Source organism: Canis aureus, chromosome 15, assembly GCF_053574225.1.
Source record: "Canis aureus isolate CA01 chromosome 15, VMU_Caureus_v.1.0, whole genome shotgun sequence".
Lineage (NCBI taxonomy): Eukaryota > Metazoa > Chordata > Mammalia > Carnivora > Canidae > Canis > Canis aureus.
Genome location: NC_135625.1, coordinates 23108429 through 23121522, shown reverse-complemented (window position 1 = coordinate 23121522; position 13094 = coordinate 23108429). Strand labels below are relative to the sequence as shown.

The window sequence follows — 13094 nt, the reverse complement described above, 5'->3', positions numbered from 1 at the left end:
CTATTTCTCCTAACACTAAATATTGTAGCAAAAAAAGGCCTTGACTTTGAATTCCTCTTTCCAGGTTCAGATTTCCACTCATGTCATCTGGGGCAAATCATTCAACATTTCTGAACCTTTAAATCCATACAAAATTATCTATAATATTGCTATTGTTAGGATCAAATGAGATCATGGGTGAGATGATATTTAAGTATCAATTCTTCTCTTCTGAATTTTGAGTGAATTGATTGACTTAGAGGTAAGAACTGACCTCATAATATTCTGAACAGGAATTAGTTTATATTTAGGTGAAAGCTATATTTCTTTACTTCCTTGAGGATGTGTCAGAAATGAGTTCTCCTCTCTTCAGTGAATCTCCATTGATCAAATTTCTATTACTATTCTTTTTAAATTCAAATGTGTATTTATTTGAAGAATATAGATTTATCTAGTGGAAAAGAGTGGTTTGGATTTATATTCCTGTGGAAATGTATTTAAATAGCTTTCTGGAAGTAAAAAAGCAAAGTTTTGAAAACCAGATGTTATAATATATTGTCTTTCCTTGTCATTACCTATTTGCCCTTCAACACCCAACTCAAGTACATCATTTCCCACAAAGAAGTCCTCATCTACCTGGCCAAGATTTCCTTGATTTCCCACTCAGTTTGTCTTCAGCCATATGTGATAATATTTTAATTTAATTAACACATGCAAAGACAAACAATGAGGCTAGGAATACAGAGGTAAATAAAACAGGGGAGAGACAAGTCTAACCATTCTAGAATATGATATTTACAATGAAGCTGCATGTATTTTAGTCCTTCTTTATCATTTACCACCTTACCTTTACTACACACTTTTATGTGTAAGACTTTGATATGCAATTTTCCCTTTATATTTCACAATTTAAAAAAATTTTAATGTTATAGACAATAGTACTTATGATTAAATTTCCTTCTGAATCAGATTTGTTGGCTGTCTAGCAGTTGTATAGAATTGAGGCCAAATTTTCAGTCTTAGAACTTAATCTTACCAAGGTCAAAAGTAAAATGCTCAAAAACACATCAGATGATTATCAACCTTATTCTGTTCTTTTCAGATGCAATTAATTATTCTGTTACTCTTCCTCTCTGTTCATATAGAATGAATTCTCAAATTCAAAATTGAAACCAGTATTATACTGCACGCATTGTATTCTAGCAGAGTCTTTCATTTGCCCTAACAGACTTTGAGAATCTTTTAAAATTCTTTAAATTAGTTTGAAGTCAACCCCCTCCTCATTCCAGCCTGAATCTCAATATTATCCCCTTTAAGTCAAATGCAACAGATTAATGCACATTCTATCCATTCTTCAAAAGTAGATTCTCTACTATATGATTATTCATTTATACTTGTGCTTTTTGTAAACGCAAAATACATCTCTTTCATGTTCATCACTCCCAAAGTCATAATGAATATAGAATGACTGTTAGTAGCTATTGATAATGAAGGGTCCATTAGTTCCTTGGTCATGCTTGCCTGATGTAGTTACTTTAAAATGTTTACTATGTAAATAATGCACTGTCTTCATTTAATATAGCTTTTAAAAAATCCTTTTAAAAATATACTACCAAAAAAAAAAATAAAAATAAATAAAAATAAAAATAGACTACCTTAACTCATTACACTCCCAGTCTGGTTCTGCTCTAATAGTAGAAAATGAGTGGCCACTAAATCTTCCTTTCGTGCAAGTTTCCATGCAACTCTCTTTATTTTCTTTAATAATTAAAAATGACAATGTAACTATTAAATGATGCAGTTCAGATAAGCAGATAAAGACACTGGAGATATTAGAAACAAAATTGGAATTTACATGAAGGGACACGACTGACAGTGTCGCACATTTCCTCTGGAATTTGTTCCATGATAAAAGAAATGTGGTCAAGAAGCATCATCTTAAGTGAAGTCCAGTGGAAAATGTATTGAAATCAACTATTTTGCGGAACAGTAAATGGAAATCTGATTAATGAATTTATGGATTACTTAAACACAGACCTTAATCCTTTGTCACCAGCTTTTAAGTGAAATTCATATATTAAGTTCTAGGTTATTAGAATATATTGATTATTGATTTGTTCAAGGAGAAGATTTGCAGGCTAATCTACAATATTTGCAATATCCAAATCAATATTAGGGAGAGACAGAAATAGGCAAATATTTTTCTTTTCTTCACAAAGGTAGAGACAAATAGTCAGTGTTGAGCTACTTTCAATGCAAAAGGCCTATGCAATGTTTTCTAGGCCTAAGATAATCTTTTAAGAAAGTTACATGTGGGTACATCTACATCATCATAATAACAGTTTCCTTTTTAATAGACTTGCAGAGACCTGTTGGTGCTTCTGTAATTCACACTCTTCCAAAATGATAAAAAAAAAAAGAGAGAAAGTACTAATTTTTGTCTTATTTAAATATATAATTATTATTGCTACTAAAGCTTGATTGTTATAGGCAAAAAAAATCCCAAGTTTATCATTAACAAAGTAGTTATATATGTATGTGTGTGTGAATTATTTTAGTGCACCAGCATCACCCTCTGTAGAATTTGTGACATTCTTCCAACAGTTGTCACCCTATTACAACAGACTGAGAAAGGAAGAAAATAAGCCTCTGCATTGCAAAACATCAGTACAGAAATATTTAACAAGTGGAAACTAACTGTGGCATAGGGGGATTCTTCAAATGGCTTTCAAAGTGGTGTCCATGCAGAATCTTCCTGGGCATTATCATCTGCCCCGAGTAATTAAACCTTTCTCTTCCAGCAGTAACTGGAAGAGAAACGGTCTAAAGCAGAACACTTTAATTGCTGATTGGTCCCAGGAAAGGTCTGAGCCAGAAAAGTAAAGAGATAAGGAAATTCTGCTCCAGGCTCCTGTTTCTCATCAGTATGTTAAGTGATGCATCCTATTTTCAGGGGTGAATCCTGAGAAAGGATGGAATACTGAAGAGAAGGAGACAGGTCTGATGGAAGAGGCATCCTTTCAGCTCTTCCCAATAAATCTTTCACAGTTTGCTTTTGTCATTTACATAGAATAGCTAAACATCAACCATGCTTACATTCAAATGTAAATATTAAAGTGTATTCCCAAGTGAAATGTAAAATGCATTTTAGTCCATTTGGTAACTTAATTATCTGCTCAATTGCTTCCATCCATTAGTGTGGATAAGACAGAATGGATCAAACATCTCTATGCAAGAACAGTCTTACTAGGCCTTCCATCTACAAAGGTGACTATCACAATTACTGAATGTGCATATTGCCCACCAAAAATCCTTCCTGAAAGTAGGTAAAGAATAAATAATAACTCTTTGAGGAATTTAATAGCTGGGAAAAAGGGAAATGAAATACCATTATTGCTCAAAATTATAAGAAAAAAAAATGTGGTCTACCCAAACTAGGAGAACTACAGGTTTGCTTTACTAAGTAAACCATAGGTTAGAGTTTCCAAACCATAGTAAACTTAACTTTTAAATATTTATAAAATTTTATAAGAGAGTAAGATAAATGTAGTCCACCCCAAACAAATTCTTTACAAAAATTCTACTCTAGAAAACCCTCGTAGCATATTCTCGAAAGATCATCTTTTTATTAGGACCTATAAAGTTTCCATGACCAGTAAAGGCATAGTAATCCAATCTCTACAACACACATGGTTGTACTTGACGACAACTCCTCTGGGGGTGGGGGGGAAGATTTGAATAAAATTAAAAATTAACTATAGTTTCTGGTTAGCCTTCTCTCTCTCTGTGGGTGTCTAAGATTATATTTGACATCTGTGTTAAAAATACAGCAAGGACTAAGATATGGAGGTGGTTTAAGTATTTCTTTCATATCTACAGATTAATATTTAAAAGACAAGTAAGTTATGTATTAAATATGTCATAGAAAAATTCTCCAATGGCCTGACTTCCACAGTCCTATAGTATATTTGACCCCACTCTTTGTTTTATAAAAGGTGGAGAATTCAAGGTTCATAGAGAAGATTCACTTTGAGTCATTCAAAGTGAATGATAGAAAGCTAGATGATAGAAAAGCCCAGCTTAGAATACAAAGTCTGAGCTCTGTCAAAATTATTTTAGGGAACATCTTAAAACACTGGGAAAACAAATGTCTTGATCAAAAACCTACTTATTCTATTTTGTTGTTTAATCATTTACTGGCTATGCACTTTTTTTTGGGGGGGGGGGGTGGCGTCCCATCTTGAGTCTCCTAATCAATTGATGCATGTGTAATTTACTTTATATATCCTGACCTTCTACTATATCCATACCTACCATATCCATCTTATCCTTTCTACCATATTTACCATACCCAAACTCATATGCGATAAGGAACATTATACTTGCCAACTCCACAAACCTCCAGATATCCAGGGCAAAGTGTCAATACCAATGCCCCGGAATGTGATAGTTCAGAGGGTCAAGGTTGCATTTTGTTGCTATTTGTATCCTAGCCACTTAGCCAATTTGGCTATTTAAATATAAGCTTAAGTTAATTAAAATCGAATAGTTAAAATTCATTTTATTAGTGACACAAGCCACATTTGAAGTATTCCATAGCTTGCCAGAGCTCAACAGCTCCAGTGTGGCTAGAGGTTATTGGACTGGATAGGGCAGATATGGAACACTGCTAGCCTTGAAGAAAGTTCTATTGGACATGGACAGTGCTGGTACAGATGAGTACTAAAGATGGCAACAATATGTTAGGGAAAGATTAGAGAGAGATAAACATAGAGGGAGATGGTTGACAGATTAGATAGATGGCAGATAAAGATGGAGGGAAGGAAGGAGGGTGAAAGGAAGAAAGGGAGAGAAGGAAGAAAAGAGGGAGGAAAGGAGGAACATGACAAAGGCAAGAGAGATAACAAGCTGAGATTCTGAAGTATTCTAGATATGTTCTGCTGCCAGGTAATTGTGGAGGAAGTTGGCTCGACAACACTTTTCTAAGCCTTATAAACTGTGAATCAAATCCTCAATACACAGTGCAGAGGACCCATGACTTATTACAGGCACCCCCTTCACTTCAATTAATTCAGTATACCCACCATGAGGTAGGTGCTTTGAAGCAGAGCAAAACATAGCAGCTTTCAAATTCTTAAGGCAAAAAAGAGACAAAAACAGCAGTAATAATAATTTAGGACATGGAGCCTCTGACATTTATATTAGTGGCATAGGGATGCAAAGATGATAAAAACGTCTGTATATCTGTGGTTTAAATCCATATTTATAATGTTTCCTTGAAGATTGTATACTACATTCCCATTACACCCATCTTCCTATCATTTTCTACTTGTTTTAAATTCACATTATTATATCATCCATAGAATTAACATCTTACAAGCCATTTACCAGAGCTAATATGCATCTGTCATTAAGTATCACATATTACCAATGAAGATTATGATCCTTGTCTAATGACTACATGCAGGATTTTTTTTATTTCTTAGAAATATGTAAAATGAAAATTTTATATATGAATGAATCGCTCTCCAAAGAATAGTCCCAGTGGTTTATTGTCAGCCCTGTTTTGAATGGCCCATATGTTGGGATGGCTGCTTCTTTCCTGGGGAAGCCATAGTATCTAGAATTCAAGCTCAAGTCACCATAGAATCCTGGGAATTCGAGTGGGGTTTTCCCATTATGCAATAAAAAAGGAACATGAACTACCTACAAGCAAAACACATTTAAAAAGCTTTTATTAAATATTCCACTAGATCTATATTTACTTTTTGCCCTGAACTTATAAATTTTTTTTTTATTTTAATTCAAAGTGTTAAGTCATTCGAACAGGAAAGCATCTTACCTTTTCTTCAGGAATGGTGGCACTCACATGAAACTATAGCCAATTTAAGAAAGACATTTTCCATTTAGATAGGTCAGTATACTGAAATATTTTCAAAAGTCAACAATATGACCCACAAAGCAACTTACACCGATATTAATGGGCTACTATCCAGACTCAAGATCAATTTCCCTTCATAGGAAAGGATGCTCTCAATCCAAGGAAAACTTCCAACTGATCTCTTTCTGTAAGTAGGCAAAATTTATTTTAGTTTCCAAAAAACACAAGTTTTTTCTTTTTTTCTATATGACTTGTATGTTACTTTATTTATTTATTTATTTATTTATTTATTTATTTATTTAGAGCATATGTGTGTGTAGGGGATGAGGGGCAGAGGGAGAGAAAGAATCTTAAGCAAGCTCCACACTGAGCGTGGAGCCTGACATGTGCTGGATCTCACAACCCTGACAGCATAAGCTGAGCTGAAATCAAGAGTTGAATGCTTAACCTACTGACGCCCCTAGAATTTTTTTTGTCTTTCAATTAACAAATATTTTGGCATGCTGACTATATGCTAATTCTGTGGTAGTGAATAAAAATCATAGTTTCTCATTCTATAGAGCTTAGAATTTAGTTGTGAATATAAAGATGAAATATATAACATATCCTACAATATACTATATATGATATAGCCTACTATATACAATATATATTTATATTTTATACATATATATATTTTTAAATGAGGAAAGATTATTGGCTGCCAGGAGATTATTTAAAGGTGGATCTAAATAAAAATAAATAAATAAAGGTGGATCTAACTAGTTGAGGGGTCAGACGGGGCCTCCTGAGCAAGTAGTGTTTAAGCTGAGTAGATATATCTGTATGAAAGACTAGGGAAGAGCATTCCAAAGAGAAGGAACAACATGCGAAAAAGAGTCTCGAATATTCTAGGAACTGAAAGGACATGTGCCTAGAATGAAAGAGAAAGTGTACATTGTGAGGCTGGAGAGGGAGGCCGAGGCTGGCAACGGAAATTGAGGAGATAGCAGACCTGGGGAGGAAGGAAAGAAGCCTAATGTGCTATGGTGGAGCACGGAGAAAATGCTTCTGAGAGGCTCAGGGGGGAAGGACTCAGAGATGCCATGTGGAAAATGGCATGTGCCATCTGCAGATGCAGTTTTGGTGCAGGTGGATGAACGTGGTGAGCCAAAATGAAATGGATTGTTGGTGAACGGGAGGTAGAGAAGAGGAGATGCAAACTATAATTGAGGCTTTTGAAAAAACTTGGCTTTGAAAAGCAGAGATAAAACAACAGTTGCAGGGAGTAGTTTTGTTTTTATTTTTTAAAATGACAGATAGTAAATTTGACTTACATGATGTTGGAAAAGGTCCAGTAGACAGGGGAGAAAAATGGAGATAGACAAGAGAGGATAATCACTGGCATAAGGAAATACGGGAACCATGAGATTTTTGAATAGTTGTTTCTTTACAATACTATATATATATCAATCTGGGGAAAGTAGTCTACTCTGTGCTAGCCCATGGAAAATCTTTTTGTAGTTATCTCTCTTAAATTAATTAAATTCATTTTAATATTTAATCATTTGTCATTGAATTATTTACTATGCTTTGTCCTGAAACTATTCATTATACTTTTTACTAGTAATCTCTTATATTAAATTAACATTCTCCTATTACTAATAAATTTAAGTCATATCAGCTCGTATGACCAATACAATTTTGACTTCATTGACAACTTTGAATAGTAGGTATCTATCTATTCTCAGCTGGAACCTTGTTCTTGGGACTGAAGGATACACAGTATGCATGCATCTCTTGATCCTCTGAATAGAGAGGAAAAAGAAAGAGTAGAGGCAGAGGGAAGGAAGATATGGCAGGTCAGGCCAATCACCAGGTGTGGCTAGTGGGGCCACAGAGAAACTCGGGAGGGAGCAAGGAGCAGAAAAGGCCAAGGGCTCCTCTGGGTACAGTTGCAACAAGCTTTTCCCTTTGAGCTAAAGCAAACCAAAGAAACAGTGTCTAAGAGCTCTGGATGACAGTCCTAGCGAGAGCTCAACAAGGAGCTTTTCTGATCCATGGGAAGCAAAGATGGTGTCTGCTCATTTGAGGAAGGTCATGTTAATCTTCCAGAAACATGAAGAAGTCACAGGATCAGAAGAGATAATCAGAGTCCTGTCTACCCTTGACATCAGAACATCAGAAGATGTTCAGGATGTTCACCTTTGAATCTGAAATATTAAAGCAAAAAAGAAAAAAAATCAATTGAATTTTTAGGTAACAGCAATGAATATGAATAATATATAACTTAAAATATCCCATTGGCTAAAGCAGAAGCAAGAGAAGAGCAATGGGAGGAGGAAGGAGAGAAAGGATGTGGGAGGGAATAGGGGAAAAACTTAATTCCATTCTTAATGATGAATTAAACCCCACCACTCAATGGAAGAATCCATAAAACTTGTAGGATCTTATTTGGAATTGACATTCCTTATTGTAATTTCGTTTCTGTTTATTTTCAAATTTTCTTTTTGTTTCCCTGGAAAGGAAAGATGATGTTCACTTTTAAACATGTAAAGTGTACAAGTTGCTTTGTTGAAACAGTACTAAGTATGTACACACACACAGAAATTTATAACAAATTTATCTTAAAACTTTATTAAAATAGATTAAAGAAGACCCAAATAGATGGTAAGCTAAAATATATCTTGGATAGGAAAACTCTGGTGAATATTTTGAAAAGAAAAGTTGAATTTATACAAATCCTGTGACGCACCAATTCAGTTTCTAGTTATACAGGTCAGAGAAACTCTTATATACATCTACACAAAGAGATACCCTCAGTATAATCATCATCATTACTATCAGCACAGTTAACATTACTGAATATTTATTGTATAGTTACAATATAAAACATGTGTATTAACTCATTTATTAGTTTGTACCATATGAAAATGCTGATAGCTGACTGTCTTTGGCCTATAGCAATCACAATTACTTATGCTTCAATCTAATGTTCATCTCAATATTCTTATGAAGTAGATTTTATCTCTATTTTAAAATGGGAAACTGGGACACCTGGGTGGCTCAGCAGTTGGGCGTTTGCCTTCGGCTCAGGGTGTGATCCCAGGATCTGAGATCAAGTCCCATATCAGGCTCCTTGCAGGAAGTCTGCTTCTGCCTCTGCCTGTCTCTGCCTCTCTGTGTCGCTCATGAATAAATAAATAAAAACTTTATAAAAAAAAATAAAAAATAAAATAAAATGGGAAACTGAGACATGAAAAGATTAAATAACTTTTTCAAGGCTTTTTAGCTATTAAATGGACTGTCATGTGTCAAATTCATGCAGCCGGAGTCCATGTTCAAACTGCTGTGCTATACTGCCTCTTGACTTGAAAAGAATATTCAGGGCAACGTGTCTCAGGATAGCAAAAAAAAAAAAAAAAAAAAAAAAGGCTGAAAATAATACTAATGTCCATTAACAGGGGAATAGATAAACAACAGGCACATTTATAGACTAGAATGCTACAAAATGGCAAACATAAATAAGCTAGAGTTACTCCTATCTAATTGAGTGACAAAAAGAGAAGTTCCAGAAAAATATATATAAAGTATGATCATTTGTATGAAGGTGAAAAAACATATGAAATGGTTACATATTGTTTTTTTGTTGTTTTTTTTTTTATAATTTTTATTTATTTATGATAGTCATACAGAGAGAGAGAGAGAGGCAGAGACATAGGCAGAGGGAGAAGCAGGCTCCATGCACCGGGAGCCCGACGTGGGATTCGATCCCGGGTATCCAGGATCGCGCCCTGGGCCAAAGGCAGGCGCTAAACCGCTGCGCCACCCAGGGATCCCAGGTTACATATTGTTGAGGGACAAAGATGTATATGACCCACGGTTGAAGATATTCATGAGAGGGACAAATACCAAATCATGATGGTGGTTAACACATGGGAGAAGGAGAGGAGGAGATATAAGATGTGTGGTGATATTTTAGTTTTAGTGAGATGTTGGGTACATGGATGTTTGTGGTCTCCTTCTTAAGACAATTCTGCAGTCAGAGAAAGAGAAAGAAATTCAATAAGCAGCTCTAGCCAAACAATATGAACGATAAAAAAAATAAGAGGACTTACAAGGAGCATGATAAAAAAAGTCAACATTAAAAATTTCCAAGATGCAAACAGGAAGTGTGATATGATCCCATTTGTGTAAATATAGTCTGCATTTGCATATATGTTCAAAAGAGGGACATGAAATAGGGATGACAACATCTTAACAGTGGTTGTCTCAGTGTGATAAGATTTCAGAGTGATTTATACATGTGCAATTTTCAAATGTTTTACAGAGTGCTTGCACGCAGTCAGAAAAATATACGGCACTGCAGACAAATGATAAAAACAAGGTCTAGTCCACACTTAACTTCCCTTCTAGCTAAGCAAATGCAGGTTTTGCTCTCATTCAGGGTGATAAAGACGTAATCAGTATCTCCCACCAAGTTCATGCATCAGGTTCAAGTTCTGGGTCTGGCGGGTCAATCTGATTATTTAATATGGCCCCTAGGAATAGTTGGGTGGGATCCCTATCTTCTTCTAAGATATGCTTATATCTTTATCAACAGTGGAAACCATTTTTTTTTTTTTTTTAACTAGAATGATTGGAGGAGGGAGAAGCAGTTTTGGTAACTGGGAGAAAGAAAGAATTTTAAATTCCAAATTGGTAATATAGTTAAGGAAGATGAATAGCATGAGAAATGGATGATTGGGAAGACAGCATGGGAGAAGAGAATTGACATTCTACATGAGAGCACAATTTAGGGGGACAACAGGAGGCTCTATCCCTCTCTCATGGAAAGGCATCCGTTCCACACATGCCCCTTGAACCATGAGTGAGACTTAGGCTACCCCAGAGAGGACCAGAACATGGCAATGCCCTTTTTCATGAAGAATTGAGATAAGCATAGATGCAAAACCACCCCATTGCCCTGATAATGAAGTAGAGCATTTGTTAGAGAAATAGCCATTGTCCCTACCTTTACTGGGAATCTAGAGATCCTTTTTCACCACAAGGCTGGGATTTCACCAGCATCTGGAGTCAGCGTCTTGCAGGGTCAGCGACCTTCTCTAGAAGGGCAGATGAGAGGCAAAGCTGACCAGATGGCTTCCCGGGGAGCCAGAGCCAAAGTGCAAGTGAAGTGACTGGGAGGCTTGGGGTCTCCTGCTGACAGACCAGGTTGTGAGCAATTGCTTTGAGACCTCCTAAAAATTCCTGGAAGACTTAAGGAAGCTAACTTTTGATAACAGGAAGATGGATCATCTGTTCGTTACTAGCGAATATATCTCATTGTAAAAGACCATGATTCCAAAGAGAATATGGGTTATTCTAACTTTGTTAAGTTCATAACTGTGTATTGTATATTAAAGCCCGGGAGCAGTGCTTTTAATTTTGTGAAGGATGACGTTTTAGACAGTTAGTACAAGTTTCTGATTTGGTTTATTTTATTTAATTTTATTTGTAATCATGGAGTGAGAGAAAGCGAGAGAGCAATAGAATATGAGGGATGACAGCTAGAGAGAGAGGCAGCAGAAGAAGGGGAGAGGGAAAAGACTAACTTGACTTAGACCCAGAAGCAGAGAGGATGGGAAGAGGGACGGAGATCCGTAATAGCTCTTCAATCTGTTTTTATAGAAGTAAACAGTCCTTCACAGTGAAAACACAGAGCTGAAACTTGAAAGCTGAAAGGAACTTTAGATTTCATAAATTCCAGAAAGCTCATTATACTGATTAGGAGACACATCTAAAGACTTCCTCAGAAGAAGTGTATGAGTGAACAGATTCCTGTCGAGTGTCATGTGTTAACGAAAGCCTTAAAATATATATATTGTGAGCATTTTCTGAATTGAGTTTCCAGCAAATTAGTAGCAAATGAATCATCCATAATTACCCGTGTTGGATTAAAGGAGAATGTTTTCCTACTTAAAAGGTAAGCTGGGGTCAGTTTTATGGCAGCATTATTTATGTTTATGCATAAAGACACCTGGTGGCCTGAAATTTCCATTTCCACTTCCATTCCTTTAATGTTTTCACAGGTTTGTACATGTTGAACCGAAATGTCTGCTTCCTGCTAAATCCATTAGAAACTGATACAAGGGTGAGAAGAAAGGATGTAATGGAACAGGTAAGGCATTAGAATTTAAAAGAATGTAGAACAGCAGACCAGACTGTGGCAAACATGGGTGAAGAGAATTCTCATCCTCGGAATGGAAAAACTAAGGCACAGAGAGTTAAATCGGTTACACATTCTACTATTCAGTAAGGCAGACCCCTCAGGTCGATGTGAAATACTGGCTTACTCCACTTCCACCCGGCATTCTTGTGATTGCTGTAGAGGTGCAGCATGTTTTCATATGTTATGCATCAGTTGTGCTTCATTCACTGATAAATTCCTACTCATATCTTTTGCCAATTGGTATGTAATTTGTTATTTTTTAATTTATTTGTAAGAATTCTTTATATGCGCTTCCTACAAAACCTTTGCTGGTGTACCTTTGTTTTGCAAACACAGTCTTCCTACTTGTCCGCTCATTTTATTTTCTTCTTGAGATGTGAGACCCAAAATTCACATACAAGTTCAGAACTGACTCAAAGTTCTTATTTTTATTATTCATATATTTACATAAATGAAACTACCTATTCCCTCCCATGGATAGAGAGCAGTTCTTCCAGCCTGGGGGGCTGTGGTTGGCTGACCTCGGAGTATGTCCACCAGGTTCCCTGTTCAGTAAGGATGATGAGTAGACACAGGGGTGTGGGCTGTGTGGAGGAGTTGATTGCCCTGAAGGGGTCCCTGCCCAGGTGAATGCAGGGAAGGACAATGCAGTTGGGAAGAGAATTGGACCTTCCCTCACACGGTGGACAAAACCTGAGCTCTCTTATACATCAGACGGGCAGAAAATAAAAGTCAGCCCCCAGTATGATTGCTTGGGAATGGAAAGAGAAAGAGTAGAAGGACTTCAAGCTTATCTTGAGGGGAAAGTTACCACTCCTCTTACTGAAATGGAGTCCAGAACAACTCTGGTGCTCTGAGGGGAAGAGAAAATAAGGGGAGGGAGTGAAAACGGGGCTGAAGTTCTTGGCCTCAAAACCACCTGCTCAGGAACCCTGCATCTAGGTTAAACTAAGTCTTTCTTCCTTGAGCTGATCTGAAATTACCTGCCATACCCAGAGGGTATGACAACATTTGTTAGTTTATATTTGTGTCAGTCCTTCTCAT

At 36.3% G+C, this 13094-nt stretch overlaps 1 pseudogene; it reads left to right on the top strand.

Moving 5' to 3' along the window:
* Positions 1-6940: 6940 nt before the first annotated feature.
* LOC144284148 (COP9 signalosome complex subunit 3-like) overlaps positions 6941-13094 on the top strand; it is a 60092-nt pseudogene continuing 53938 nt past the window's right edge.